This window comes from Bombus vosnesenskii, unplaced genomic scaffold (genome assembly GCF_011952255.1).
Source record: "Bombus vosnesenskii isolate JDL3184/JDL3185 unplaced genomic scaffold, Bvos_JDL3184-5_v1.1 scf7180000013403, whole genome shotgun sequence".
NCBI classification, from domain to species: Eukaryota; Metazoa; Arthropoda; class Insecta; order Hymenoptera; family Apidae; genus Bombus; species Bombus vosnesenskii.
In genome coordinates, this window is record NW_022883026.1 from 224,496 (window position 1) to 230,742 (window position 6,247).

A 6,247-nucleotide genomic window follows, 5' to 3' on the forward strand; every position below is an offset into this window, starting at 1 on the left:
GTTAGTTCTACGAGTTTAAGATATTTGAAAAATATATAAAATGATACAACTAGAAGAAGGGTTGTAGGACACTTATAGTTTAAAGATGTTTAGATTTCTTATCGAGATATGTAAATAAATTATAATTTGTACTTTAAGCAAACGTATATTATTATTTCAAAAGGACACTATTGTTTCTTTAATAGTAAGGGTGACGGTAAAAAAACATTAATATTGAAACGGAAATCGATTTGAAATAAAATTGTCATACAATTGTATGCACCTTCATGCATAATTTTTGTAAGTATATGGAGGAAGAAATAAAATATAAAATTTACGATCCATTTATATAACTTAAAATCTTACATATATATATTATATAATATATACTTAATATATATATATATATATATATATAATATATATTTGCTACGTAATATATATATATATATATATATATATATATATATATATATTATGTAGCAAATTTGAACAACTTAGGGTGAAAAACAGAACATTTTGTCGACATATGCAAGTACTTACTTATGTGTACAAGGTATGATGTACATTTCAGTATATTGATTAATAACATTGCCATTATATGCTCAAACTTACGTTGTCGAGGAAATAATTTTAAATGCGACGTTTACATTCTCTTATTGTTACTTTTAGATGTGTAATTATCCTGTGAAATTAGTAACAGAAAATTCAATACGCATCACGTATATATTCCGTCGTATTTATTTATACTCCAGTTTTATGTTACGTGCATTATATACAAAACGAATGACTAAATCGTGACGACACGTTTGGCATATATGTATATATTTAGCGTTTAATCTGTCGTTGAAAAATGAACTAAACACAACTTATCGATAGTGTCTTTGATAAGTTTTAATATACTTGTGATTGTACGCATTTTTATCGAAGATCTGTACATCTGAAAGCTGCTAAATATTTCTCCCACATAATTCTCTAACAACGTATAATTCAGTTTATATATCCATTTTTTTCTCACTGGTAATAACACGTCCTCGGAGCAAAAATCATATCGTCTATATACAGATTAAAAATCCACGCTTCGTTTACAATCGTTTAAACATTGTCGAACTTTCAATCTCGAGTTACTAATAAAATACAGGCAAACGATTATCAAACGATCACCGCATCATAACCATTATTCGGTTTGCAATTTTACAATAATTCTCGCTATACGTCGTTCTCATGACTCTGTTCGACACTGTGATCGCATAAACTTTTGCAAATCACGGGCTGTCTACTTGCCGAGAATCAGCGATTTTTGCACATGATTTCAGTCTGACAATTTTTATACACAACTTTTACCACTTTCCTCCCTTTCTTTATCTTTATCATCTCGTGATGCATGACTAAAACATTTTATTTAAGTATCTTCAAGGCATGACGATGTACACCTGTTCAATGGTTGTATTTCAGGCTCAGAATGTCGGCGATTGTCAACACAGATTACAACATTTTATTTAATAACACTTGTTCGATAGTTTTAATTATTAATTAGACATCGGTATATAATATATATGATTCTTTAATATATATATTTCGTGAAGAATATTTCTTGCGAATAATTATTTATCTTATTTATCTGCTTTCTGAAAATTTGTAATCGGTAACCTGCTAAGATTCTTCTTTCTTTTTTTTTTTTTTTTCTTATATGCTTACTCTTTCTTTACATATATGATGATGTTAGCAATAGTAATGTACAGAGGCCCTTAAATAACATTTCCCCGAGAAAAGTGTATATTTCCGTGTAAACGTTGGAACAGTATCTGTCTTCTTTGATCGAAAAATATCTTTTGCGTTATAATGTTCAAATTTACTCGAAGAAGGAAAAAGCCAATTCTTAAGTTCTTTCGTGTTAATGAAGGATTTCATCCTATTGGATTAGACAGATTATTTCCTGTATTAGCTGCAAGTGTTCTCTCGTTCTTTCTTCCTTCGTCTTTTTTTAATCTCTTTTTCTTTTATACAACAATAATATCATACCTATTATATAATATTTATAGTGACGATATAAATATTATAGCATTGGTATACATTATCTTACAACTCGTATTAAAGTTATAATAAATCTAAATCTAAGTCTCACGCATGAGTCACTTTTTCTTCTCCCTTTTTTCTTCCTTTCTTCTTCCTTTTTTCTTTTTCTTTTTTCTCTCTTTTTGACGGTACTAATCCTGTAAGAAATCAAATGTTCTCTATCGATGTTTAACCCTACTATAATCTTAGTTGTTAACGCGTTTTTATGCAAAGCCCTTAAAAGCAAGAGAGTAGAATACAGTCTATCAATGCTGCTGCGTGCAAAGAAACAAATTCTGTTCATTTAAGCACGATATATAATTTTTCGGCAATACAATGTCAGACTGCACATCGACGTTGCTCTTTTTCTTCTTTTTTGCCATTTGCGTTCACTTTTCGTTTTCGAAACAAATACGGCAGATTTTCATGTCCGATAAAAATATTTTACACTTTGACATTGTAGGTCGATCGTCCCATAAATAACGCGATTTTTCTGACACTTAAGTTTAAAGCGAAGGAAGTTATCGTTACATGGTTCAGAATTTTATGAAAAGAGGATAGAAAATTTCAAGTAGAAAGATATCTACTACGCCAACAATTATATAATAGAAATAAAAGAGAGTATATTACTGATTGACCAAATATATTGGCAGAAAACATTACATTATTTACGGGGTGTGTTAATATAACTGTTTGCGATGCTAGTCGACTTTTCTTCAAGTTTTCTGAGATGTACGGAAAGCAAATACAAAACACTTTACGTGTATAAAAAGCCAGTGTTTATGTTTATTCGTGTTGTTGTTGTACGGTTAATAGAGGATACCGCAGACAGTGAACGTTATATCGTCGATTCGTAATTCGGTTTGTATCGCTGAACAAAATGAGATTCAGTCTCGGTTGCTTTAAATACAGCAATACATATTTGGAAATATCATCGCCAAAATGAACTTACGAATTCTTCGAAGAAGCATGAATGCCATGAATATATAAATGACATTTTTTGTACACCTTAGAACGATGTAACATTGCACAATATGTTACGCATAAGTAATAAATATTCTTAGATTTAAAGACATCTTTATATCTTCTCTTGCGCTAAAAATGAATCGTGTCGAAAGTCATGGATCCCTTTATTACTACCTTTTCATAAGTGATATTCATGTTAGATTATCTTGGAAAAAAATGAATAAACAGTTTCCACGAAACGACCATGTTAAAAAAGAAAGAAAGAAAAAGGAAAAAAAAAAAGAAAATTTGTCCGTGTTTTACTATTCTTCTTAAGAACAAACTATCATTTTAAATGAAACACGGGGAAGCGTTCCTCTTTAGAAAGTGAAGAATTTGCAAATAATTATACTCGTTTACGAAAATAATAACATTAACCGATTCGTTAACGAGACGATACAACCGACAGTGCTTTCTGAAGTTTCACGGTAGCTATTAGTTCTTGCGTACTATGCCCGATTTCAATTTCCTTTATTCTTGTAAACAGGACATTATACAGATTATAGACAAGTTGGACAATTTTGTAGTGAAGTGAAAATAGGAAATTTCGTTTCTTAATTATTCAACGCTGTTGTCAATGAGCTATTCATAATTCTAGAAAAATGATATCGTTTATTCACGTAATTCTTTCGAAACTATTATGGATACCATAATTCGTTAAATGATCAAAAGAAGAAAAAGGAATGGCAAACAACTGTTGTTCGCGCTGATTCGTTATTCCTTTAGTGTTAAATACGCGTATATACAATATACATACGTATCTTTTTAAAGGATATTCTCGTCAAAGACGTGTGTATATCTTTTCAAAAGCTCGCCGCCACGTAAATACATGTCCGTCGCAAATGTTACACTGCAAATTCTGTCTTACTTTCTTCTTATACTAACGTCTCATATCGTCCATATCGTTCTTCAGGAAATGTAACATATTTGTAACGCAAAATGTGGCCATACTGGCAAATTTGGTCCAACACGTACGTGGTTCTCGTATAAGGGCATCGGAGTTAAAATCTGCCAATCGCGTCCAGATCGTTTGCATACTCTTTCTTCATATATTTACAATTCACGAATTTTATGTATATCTTTTAGTATACACGATCCTATTGAGAATTGAAAGAAATAATTTCTTGCGTAAAGAAAGATAAATTGCGTAAAGATATTTCATTAGAAATATGAAACATAAAATATTGTGGAATTTTGTTCGATTTAAATTTACGTTTTGAAACAATTTGTATAGGATGTACAAAAGATAAGTTTGGAAAATACCATAGCGGCATTCCACATTTTTGGAACGGTGGAGATTCGAAAAAAAAAAAATTCCTACAGAATTGAACCCTAACGTTGAGGTTCAAGATTATTTTTTTTCTATTCCATCGTATTCTACTCGTCACGAGGATCAAACGCCTCGAGGGAACCACGAGTCGCACTCGGTTGTTCTCTTCGAGAAGATTATTAAAGTTTTATTATTAATTCCACATATGTACGCGTGTATGTATATACATTGTGTACCGAAAATCGTGGTAGAAGTCGAGAGGCGGAGTTTCACCATGCAAAGGTAAGTCGAAAATGTAGAATGGTGAGTGTTGATACAAGGCTACGTTTCCGAGAAAACCCAACTATGAAATTTCATCGTGTGCACTTGAAAAGCAACGAGAATGAAGTATATGCAGCTTCATAGCTGATTTTCTCGAAAACGAAGCCACGTATGAAAAATTGTAACTTTGCGCGTGATACTCTGTACCACGATCTTCGGTACATCCTATATAAAACTGATATTACTCATAATATATTTGCATCTTGCGATCAGGCGGAGTTTACATAGCGCGCTATTGACGAAGCCGCTGTCAATTATTCTTTAGCACATTTGAAACAACAGATCGACAATCGGCAAAGAATAACGAAAGATGACTGCGGTTCAGAAGTTCCAGGTCGTCGTCATTTCTTACGATTGGATCAATTCAGTGGATCAGTTCAGGTGAACGGATTATATCCATCGAAGGATGAATTAAAATATCGAATCGAATATCGTCTAGAATCAAGGCGTAATCTTAGGGAGAGACTTGGCCGAAAAGTAGAAATGCGAGTCCGGTGCTGTTTAAACAACGCGTTAAAGTGATGGCCATACGAAAGTTAGCACGGCTATTATGCAGATTCGAAAAGGAAGAAAGAAAGAAAGATACCTGCGTGCGACGGTAGATGCCATTTATCGTGTATTTGACTATGAAACGTAAATATATTATAAATAAGATCAGTTATATATATATACATATATACATATTGATGCTCGTTGATTGTTAAGACGTTTGATCCTCGTGATGAGTAGAATATGATGCAATAATAAAATTTGACTTTGAATTTCAAGCTCAAGGTGAATTTTGCACGAACTTTTTTTTTTTAAATCTCCGCCGATCCAAACGCGTGGAGTCCCACTATGATGGCTTTTACGCTTACTTTTTACACACTCTTTACATAACAAGCGCATTTTACTTTCTTTATTCTTCTGTAAATTAATGAAATAGGTACAAACGGTAAATTGATAATGGTATTCGTTGTCGATTCTTGCAATTTTCAAATACTATTTAGTATTGTTAAATATAGGAATTGATCAAATTTAAGTATAATTAATATTCAAAACACCATATGTATAAATATGCATAAATATGCATAATGCAACTGTTCCCTATAGTTGATGTAATATAACTTATTTAAAATTTTGTTATTTGTTTGTTACTTAGAATTATTCAACATTTCTTTCATAATTTCAATCATAAATCAATTTGAATGCATTCTTGAAACTTATAAAATTGCTATTTTCATTTTTAACATTCATTTATGTATTTTCATTTTCCTCTTTTATACAATTTTCAAAAGTAATTAGGTGATAAAAGATATAAATTGATAATTACTTAAAAATTGATAAAAGATATAATTTGATCTACTGTAGCAGAAAAATATCTATTTACCAATATTTTCTGCATATTCGAAAAATCTGGGAATATTTTTAATTTAAAACTAAGAAACGAAAAGAGAGAGAGAGAGAGAGAGAGATCAATTCAGAGAGAAAATCAATTACACATATAATTATACATGTATTAAATATGTTACAGAATTTCATTCGTGCGATTTTATGATTTTGAAAATGCAATATTTATATCTCGAGTATCATAATGTATAATTTATAATATGGTGCTGATAACGTTATTTTTTCGTT